The sequence below is a fragment of the Ceratosolen solmsi genome, unplaced genomic scaffold (genome assembly GCF_000503995.2).
Source record: "Ceratosolen solmsi marchali unplaced genomic scaffold, CerSol_1.0 scaffold28, whole genome shotgun sequence".
Classification (NCBI taxonomy): Eukaryota; Metazoa; Arthropoda; class Insecta; order Hymenoptera; family Agaonidae; genus Ceratosolen; species Ceratosolen solmsi.
Genome location: NW_011948429.1, coordinates 2,076,499 through 2,087,357, shown reverse-complemented (window position 1 = coordinate 2,087,357; position 10,859 = coordinate 2,076,499).

The window sequence follows — 10,859 nt, the reverse complement described above, 5'->3', positions numbered from 1 at the left end:
GAAAAATAATTTATATCTTATTTTATACAACCATTTTCTTTATCATGTATTGCTTTATATTAGTTATGTTTTTCATATTATTTTCACGAGTATTGATTGAAATATCGTCACAAGTGGCGATACTTACGTAAATATGGATATTTTTTTTTTTAAATAACTCTTATGTTAATTGTACTCTTATAACTTCATGATTACTATATTGCCAAGTAAATTTTACTTTCCGGTCAGACACAAGTGTATCTCAAAATTAATACCAATGAAAAATTGATAAATGTTTCATTTGCAATCAATGTACCTATAATCACCGCATGTGAAAAAAATAATCTATATCGCTCCGAAGAATTCATACAACTTGGATAAACTTCAATGTGAAGCTCATTTTTTCCAACGATAAGCGATATTATGGACTCGTTAGTGGCTCTTTCGATTGCACTTCAAGTGCTTAATTGGAAAATATGAAAATATCGATAGCGGATCGTCTGTGGTCCCTCTCTACGACCCTACGATTAATTTATCGTAATTTGCATACACATGCACAAAACTGTGTGGAATAAAATATTTAGTTATACAACAACAAAATACCTCAGTTTCTCAAGCAAAAATTGAGTTACACAGTCGTTAATTATGTGTATGGTGCTAAATTCTTAAAAAAAAAAATAACTGTGCCACAAAGACAGGTGAACATAACCTGGAAAATGAGGTAAGAAAATTATTGAAAAAAAGAAGATACCGCGTGAAACGAAGAAATATACGTGATCGAATTAAAAATTGTAATTCTCTGGAGATTTTTGTATAATAATCATGATTTAGATACATAATTAAATCGAGACAATATTGCACACTCTAGATTAGATTTATGATACTTACATTCAACGTTCAGATTTGTAAAACTCAACAATAAATTATTGAAATCGAAACGGAACTTAATTCGACACGAACTATCATTAATATATCAAACGCATTAATTATCAATATAAAATAACTGTATCTTATACATAAAATTTAAAAATAATAATATTGTTTAATTTGACAATATTAAATCATACATGAATGTAACAAATTTTACATCAATACATCAATTATCTAATATTGTCTATAATTGGTATTTAGAATCTACCCTATAATTACATAAGAACTATACATGTAAGTAAGAAAATGACTTGTTGATTGTCATTCGCTAAATATCCTTTCGCTTCTAGTAATATTCAGGTTTTGAAACGATTAAAATCTAAGTAAGAAATTTGGCGAATTATAATTTTGTCAAGTAAATGCACTTATAACGTGCTCAATGCGTATGCCCAATGGGGCAATGGATTTTCGCGCGAGCCTTAAGCGATGTCCCGATGTCACCTAGTTCACATCAGGATTCGCAAATTCGTCTGGGAACAGCAGCCAATGCAGTTATACGTAAATGGATACGCGATGGTCGAATGGTAAGAGATGGAATGGAGAAAGTGGGAACTGGCTTCGTCGGATATATGGCTTCGTCGTGACAAGTTTTTACTATTCACGAAAAAGAATTTCTTCCTTTAAACGCAATTACGTTTTCCCATTAATTTTGTTTTATCCTTGTTCGTGGCATAGCACCATGTGGCAGATAACACTGACTGACAACGAGACGACGTAAGTTAAAAAAAAAAAAAAAGAAAAAAAAAATGCTATAACAACCGCAAAGTTTTGATTGCTAAAGTTGTTTGATAAAGCTGAGAGCTGAGTTGTAAGGCAATAATGAGGTTCGAACGAAGGTTCGGGAAGGTAGAAAAGACGGTGAAATAGATGGGAAATGAAGCAGTAAGCGGGGATTTTTAGTATAAAGAAAGTACGAGAGGTCAGGGACGTCTAATGAAGGAGGAAGTGGCGGTGCCACGTGGTTGGGTTGGCTCGTTGAGTGGTCGAATGACGAGAGGGGGATGCTGCACGATGTGTCGCATATTGGTCGTTTGGAAGTCGAGACTCGAGACTCGGAGTAGAGCTTGCATTTAGAGGGCATCTTTGTTTCGATGCGGATAAACGGCTTTAGGAAATTTAGGAAATTCGTAGGCTTTTGCATTGGAAATTTTCGGCAGAGCTGTTTGCTCTTTACATCCGCTTGACACAAGTTTTACTTACTTTGCATTGAGTGCCTTGGGACACTTTGTTGCATTAATAACAACTTCTCTTATTATTGTAAGTTATTTTTGTAGTATATGGCTTAAAATTTCGACAAATATCTTGCTGCATTATAAATTAATTAATTCCGCAGCATAATGTAAGTAAAGATTTAGATTAATAGATGGATAAAAAATAATTTTACAATAAATCAATTCGTAAGAGCGGATATGTTTAATTTTTTATCACCGGGATATATTGTGGAGTGTATCCTTCTCACTGTCCATATGTATTTTCTAATATATTAGAAGTGTGAAAGGACGGTATCATAGTTTTTTTTTTCTTATCCACATAATGCCCGTAGGATAAGTTTGATTATTTTAAGTCAATTCCTGAATACGGAATTAAAATAGTTTTAAATTATGCCCTGTTCACGTTCTAGTGTAGTTTAAATGTGCGATTTAAACTTGATTTAAAATACAATGATGTAAAAAAAGAAGAAAAAAAAACATAGTTATTCGCTGAGCAAACATAAACTTATAATATGTAAATATTCTTTTTAAACAAAAACAAATTAAATTAAATTAGAAGAAGAACGAAGAAAGTCGTTTTAAATATTACGTTTAGAGCTTAGGTCGCGCAGAGCAATTCATTTTAATCGTAGAAAAAGATGAAGTCGATAAGAAAGCTCAAGAATGAATTTAAAATCGTAGAAAAGAAGGATATTTGACACAAAGGGGAAGACATTTTTTTCTTTGATAGGCCAGAGTTTCCAGCTACATTAATGTAAATAAAATAAATTAATGAAATTAATAAAATTAATTTCGTTTATTTCTTGTACTTTAAAATGTAAAAGCAAAAGCAGCGAACTATTTATCGGTATGATGAAATGATAAATAAAATAATGACAATTTAAATATTCAATTGTTAGAACTACACTATTAAACTTTGTATTTTTATATTGCAAAATAATATATTTTTAATATTTAATTTTTTCATTTTATATACTACTTAGCCTTTTATAGTAAATTATTATATTAGGTGTTAATAATACGAATTATTGTGCAGATTAGAATAACATTCTCCATACTTAGGGCGGATAATATTTTTCTAATAGCTAATTTATGATTTGGATAGGATTAATAAATTGAATAAAGTGAATTTTTTTATACTATTTTATAAAGAAATGTTCGAGCGTATATTACATACTGAAATCTATATTAATTAATTTTTATTTATTAATATTCCCTAGTCTAATGATAAGTTGAGTAATGCATCTTTTAAATGGAGTGTATTTTAGAAAACCATATTACATTTAAAATTAAATTTTTAAAGACATGAAATTTAATTCTATTCATAACGTCCCAAGAGAAATCTTGTTATACGTTACGAAGATGAAATTATTCTAAATTGATAAATTGAAGTAATACTGATGTGACGTAGTTCTTTTAAAATAATACAGTTGTATAGGATTGGCTTATCCAACGATAAAAGATTTATTCCATGAAATTTAAAGTCATTACAATTCGCAATATTAGAAAAATTCGCTACGAAAATTCTCGCTAAACCTTAGAGTCTTTGCCGTCCAGTTACCCATCCGGGTGGCTGAATTCCTTGAATTTACTGAAGAATCCTGAATCGGCCAGAGCTTACTTTCCGAGAATTTGACAGAAAGGACCAAGTTTCATTGCCTGCAGCCCTAATACAGCATTACTACGTTGAAAAGGACGCATTAGGAGAGGAATACAGGATATACAATCGCGTAGACGTCGCATTCGACAAGCTGCATGGGCAGCTAAAGAAGCCCGCTCAAGATCCACCCGGAGCCTCGAAATCGGCCAAGGATGTTTTTCCAACGAACCGAGAGCCGAGACATATAAGAATTCCCGATTGTACATCCAATCCCATCTGGACCAACTGCTTTCTAACGCATCACGAGTAGAAGATGAGGCTGAGTCGCTGGAAGACCTCGCTCGTGAGATTATGAATTTAATGAAAAGGCTGAATGCGGCTATTAGAACAGGAAGAAGACACCTGGGATTGCATAATTGCTCATTAGGTAATGCAGCGAGTCCCTCAGCGTATAAGATTACAGTGAGAGGAATCCTTGGAAAAATCCAACAATTGCCCCAAATTCGATCAACCCCATACATTTCTAATGACAAGAGTGAGAGCGTTTGAAAATAAAAACGAGTTGCTAAAATGGGAAGCCGTACACAGACACAACATACACCCATAAAAGGATCGGTGAGAAAGCACCAATCACCTGTTACAACGACTCTCCAAGGCCAACGTGGACGCCAAAGGACCATCATATGCACGTATTGCCAACAGAAATTCTGCATGCGTGAATTCTGTGACTGCATGCCCCAGATTTAAGCAATTGTCAGTCACGGAGAGAAAATGTTTCAAGGAGGAGCAACGACTATGGTCTAACCAGTTGCGCCTCACACCACTTACGAGTGCACCACCCCCAGAAACTGCACAAGATGCTCTGGGCGGCATCATACAATACTGCATGATCAACGGTACTCGAGTCCAACCCAAGCAATTGTAGTTCATCATAACCCTTAAACTGAAGAGATAATGCAATTGTCTTTTAATGACAACGAGCACATTGGTGCCAATCTTTCAAAGGAAAGAAAGAAATATCAGACGCGTTAATCAGATACGAGTTCATGTGGAGGACAACTAGGACCTACGAGGAATCCATTGAATCGACAATCACAAGTAAGTGGCAATCATTTGACTAGCGTAACCAATGGCATAAGAGCTGCTCCATTCATAGCAATCTGGAGAATAAAGCAACTGGAGGAGATTCTTGGAGTGGAAATTCGCCGCATTACCAACGACTGAGATTCAGGCTTTAACTCAGCAAATCCTTCATGGAGAGAACACGAATTTATCTCCGTGGGCGTATTCGACAAGACAACAGCAGATTAAAGGTATTGGAAGGATAAATCAAAAGGGGCGAGAAATTCGCCTATCTGCCGAAAAAATATAAGGGGCTATAGGGAGCGTGAACGAAAATTTACAAGGCAAGGATAGCATGTTGTATTTGTTACGTTATCGGAACTCGCTCGTAACCATTTGAGAACACTCTCCTAAGGAATTATCAAAGTCTATGAAGAATTATGAATTCATTTGTCTTACGACTAAAGGCACGCGCCTACTCTGTCGCAACAATAAGTAACAAATCCTTTAATATCTTATAATCAACTAACCCAGGTATACAAAGGACAGCCAAATTGGATCTTGGCGTTCACGACCTTCATGCTCAACATTTAACGGGTCAACTATTGCCGTCTCGAGCACACCATCAAACCGTTATCAAACAAGGATGTTGGCTATGCCAGTCGCTTTAACCATAAAACTCTAAATAGGGAGGAGTAAAAATTCCGAGAGACGGATTTATCGCGGCACTCCGATATTTTTCAGAAACATCCTACAAACTGTACACAAGGTTCCCAAGAACAACAACAGACACCTAAGACCATCTTGAACGACTGGGGGACAACAACAATGGGAATTCAATCCATCCGCTACGCCTCACATGGAAAGAAAATGGAAAGCATTGGTAAAGTCCGCCAAGAGACATAAGGCGCACCATTAAAGATACGATAGTTGAAGAAATCACCACACTGCTTGCCAAAATTGAAGCAATCCATAAACCGATGAACGATGACCCCGAAGACACATCTGCACCTACAACAGGACATTTTCTAATGGTGAGCTCACCCACCAGAATTCCAGAACCATCACTAAAGGATTTGTCAATTTCAGGATTAACCCACTGGAAGCTTATACAACAACGTGTACCAACAATTTCGGTCACAGTGGTCGACACATTACTATACGACAACAACAACTATCGAATTCGAAGTTGGCTCACTGGTGCTGATAACAGACTAACGACTATCTTCCTGCGAGTGTCAGTCCCTCTGCCAGAGTCATTGAAACCCATCCAGACGGAGACGGCCTAACCAGAGTCGTCGCACTAAAGACTGCATCCACCATCATGGTCCGAGCAGTTAACAAACTTGCAGTCCTACCAATCCAAGAGAATTACGGAAATCATCAAGTGCAGTGCTGATGGCGGGCGGAATGTTTAGGATTGGCGCAGCCAACAATAAAAAATTTATTTCCTGAAATTTAAAGTCATTGTATAATTCGCAATATTAGATAAATTCGCTACGAAAATTCTCGCTAAATGTTAAAGCATTTCCCTGTCGTCCAAATGATCATCCGGATGATTGAATTCCAGACAAGAATAGCAATAACGAGGTTCTTAGTTGAATAAAAAATGAAATTACATTGCATGCTAAATAATGTTATTTTTAAATTGTTAACTGATAAAGTCTAATTATTTGAATATTAAACCTGTATCGTTACTTTTAAAAATTTAATTTTAGCCATTTTTAAATGCTGCTGTATGCATTATAAAGTTTTTTATAACCATAATTATTCTATAAAAATAAAAAATAACTTTTATATAAATATAATGCAAAGTAAATTCATAAACATAATATTATTTATTACAATAATATTAAATTATTAAAATAATAATACAAAGTGTCTGTCATTCCAATTAAAATTAAGAACACTCGTTTGTTGTATTAAAATTTAAAAAAACTAAAAACTGAAAGGGTATAATGTGAAGTGATTATATATATATATATATATATATATATATATATATATATGACTTAACTAAATTTATAAATAATATATCAAAATATATTATACTGTAATAACTTATATGCTATTACGAAAATCATTACGAACTTTTTTACGCATCTATAGCACATAGAAATTGGGATAGAGTGTAATAAGTTTTTAAAATTTTTGTGGATAAGTTTTTGTTTAAATGAAACGCTTCTTTACGTTAAAGTAATAAAACTTTTTACACAAGAAAATAATGCTCTTTTAATGCTAATTTTAATGTTCTAGTTAGTTATTATTAAAGTTTATGTAAGAAGTGTCCTGTTCAACATTTACATAAGTGTACTGTTAAATTAACTTCAAATATATAGAATTTTACATAATGAAAGTCGGTGTATAAATTATCTTCATATCTTCTTATCTTCAGATGAAATAGTTAGTGTAGAACATTAACGTACGGTGTATTTTACATATAGTTTAAATAATAAAATCAATAATTACACGAGATATGAGGATTTCTGAAGAATATATTATACTTCTTAAGTATTTTTAATCTTAACAAGTATGAGTTATATATGATGAAAAACTATTTCTTTTACATCTATATATATATCTATATCTATATATTAAATGTATATATTAAATGTATATTCAATTAAAACAATTTAACGAGCATAATCAAGAGTCATAAAATGAAAGTTTCAAGAGTTATGACAATAAATTAAAATAAAAAATATAAATACTATACAATAAATATAAAGTAACAAATTTATCGTATTTATATAATATTTACTTTAAACATTTTTCATGTAATATTATAATCTCGTAGATTATATCCTCTACTTCCTGTTCATTCTTTCATTCTATTTCTTGAAAATTAATTTTACTTTATTTATTATATTTTTTTATACATACGTGCATGTGTGCATTTCTTAATGAAAGAGAAGTTTCGATTTTTTAAGAGTTTGACTGTTGTGAACTTCCGATGGCATTTTAAAAGAAAATCGTACAAGAGGTGGACAGGAACGAGTCATAATGTTTTCTAACTTTGTTTCACTATTGAGTTAACTTTCAAACTTAATTTGTTTTTAAAAATTATTTGCTTAATAACGGATGTTGCAAAAAAATTTTACCAGCTTCAATAACCAATTATGGAATAAAATTTAAATAAACCTTACACCTTATGCATGAATTTAATTTTAATTAATTAACATTTTAATATTTGCTTTTATGTCGACGTCCATATATCTTTTCTTGCAATTATAAGTGATCTAATGATGCATTTACGGAAGAATCATGAAGATTACAAATGTAAATTTGAAAGTGAAACGGATTCGATGAAATGAATGTCTAATATTACACAATAACAAGTACATGGTATACTCAATATATATATATATATATATATATACATTTATACTTGCAGTTATATTTGCAATCAATATTATTAACTAATCAAAGAAAATATTGTAATATAGCAATAATTTTCTACCTGTATTTAAATGACTAAAGTAAATATAAATTCAAAGTTTAGACAGATATTAATAATCATTAAGATTTAATAAATCTATTAGTTTATAATCAATAAATCTTGCGTATAATATTTTATGTAAGCATAGGTGTGTATAAGTGTTTCCATTCTTTCTCTATACTAATATTTATTTTTTATTTTTCTAGAGATGCGAAATAAATATTTACTATACATATATAAGTATTTTATGGAAAATTTTCTTTTAGTTCCCCTCATATTGCATGAATTTCAAAAAAAAAAAAAAAAAAAAGGAAAAAGTGCCGTTGAAATTACTTGATGCTATTATTTATTGTAATACACCTTTTATATCTCATTACTCAATAATACGTGAAAAGACTTTAAAAAACAACAGAAAAATCTCTTCAAGAATTTACGAGTAGGTCCAAACAAAAAAATGATACCGTATGAATTAAGAATATTGAAGAGAGCGAGCATGAATCCGGAAAAACAAATAAAATTTTCGAAAGATCGGAAATCAAAAGGAAAAATCACATATCCATGAGCCAGCGTAGTTCAACAAAAAAAAAAAAAAAAAAAAAAAAAAAACAAGAAAAAAAAAACTCAATCAGCAACTCGCCAAATAATAACCTGGAATGTGCACACAATATCATTTGGATCTCTTTTAAGAGCTGCCTAATCTCCCTAATGACGTTATTCGCAATTGTTTCTCTCTCGAAAAGTGCCTTTGAAGCCGGCAACTCGCGGCGGGAGAGGGGACGGGGGCATAATTTTTAAACTCCTGGGTAGAAACCGCGGGAAATTATGCTGGCGCAAGTGGTAGAATCTACCCACGCATTCATACTCGATAAGCACTTTGCCTTTGAGACGGCGCCACCACCCCTGTCTTCTCGCCCCTGCGGTTATTCTCTCTCTCTCTCTCTCTCTCCCTCTCTATCCATATTTATTTCATCTCCCTCTTGCCGTTTGACCTTTTTGGGTTATCTGGTAAATGTCCAGCACGATGAATTTTCATTGGAGTCGAGTGATATTCGTTACTGTTTGTATTACCTGCCAGGTTGCCCGCTTTTGCTACCGCAGCAACAATTCCGCCTATGCTCAATAAATAAAAAGAGAAATAACAATTTTATACGATATTACAATAGAATGCTTTAGAAAGTCATAGTTGTATAGCGCATCGATATATCTAAACTGTGAAATATCGTTATTAAAATATCCGATCTCTTATTACAATATTATAATTTTATTTCAAAGATTTTCTAATCTGTTGCTTCCACAAAATTCAATTTTAAACAATGTTTCTTAATTAATATATGAAATATCACATTATATAATTATATAATTATTAAGTGTTACATTAAAATTTGTGTATGACGTAATTTTATTAAAATTGTTGTAAAGCGTAATTTTATTAAAAGTTCTCTAAGTATAATTATATGTTTAGCTTCAAATTAAATAATTGCCCGTGTAAAATAGAGTAATTCTGTTTGTCCGATTACGCAGACAAAATGATAAAACGTAAGCGTTAATTCACAAAAGTAGCGCATCTAAAAAGTGACAATGAAATATTTCATTAAGTCCAATAATCCTTAACGCATTGAATTTTCTTATATCCGTCTTAAATACTCTCGTATTGCTAAGTATCTTGTGACTTTTACCTACACGACTTTCTATCCATTCCCGTTTGAAAATGTTCGCTACACTTGTGCTATGAAATTTGATGAATACACTGCCGGATGACCAGAAAATTATATTTCAATTATATTGCCAGAATAAACGAGAGTATTTAAAAGAGACGAAAAGAAAGAAGACAAAAAAAAAAAGTAAAATGAAAATTGCCTCAATTCATATATCTCATGATGTGTATTATATAGCCGCTGGTGGCGCTGAGACGAGGTAAAATTGACGCATAATTGCATGTCTGACATTTAGATCCAATCATGTCGCTCAAAAGTCATATCGTCATTGAAGCTTCGATGCAGCTTAACTTCTATCGCGATCTCAATGTAATTAAACGCATATCCGACTGGTAATAAAGCATTCCGAAGTCAACGCCGCCTTGCTCGTCCCCTAGGCGTTCGCACCCATGAGCGCACACACGTTCAATATCACGACTCTGACCTGGACAGTGGCACAGTCTAAAGATAGATAGATAGATAGTTAGAGAGATAGAGAGATAGAGAGATAGAGAGAGAGATAGAGAGAGAGAGAGCAATAGATGTGCTAGTAGGTCAGAACTCGGGCGCATAAGAATTCCCGCGATGGCTTCCATGTCAACTCCTTTCTCTCTCTCTCTCTCTCTCTCTCTCTCACTATCTCTCTCTCTCTCACTATCTCTCTATCTCTCTATCTCTCTATCTCTATCTATCTCTCTATCTCTCTAACTATCTATCTCTCTTTATCTCTCTCTGCATCGAAATCCATGGATGTGTTTCCAGTGGCCGTCAATGATTTCGCTGATTTCATGATTCTTTGTTTGTGTGCCTAGGATCTCGATCGGTGCTTTTGGCACTGACGTGACTTTAAAAAGCCAGTGCTCGTGACGGGAGTCGGACAAGTCGATAAGAAAGCTCGGATTATACGAAAATATTATGGCAAAAGGATCGATTGCTTAAGCAAT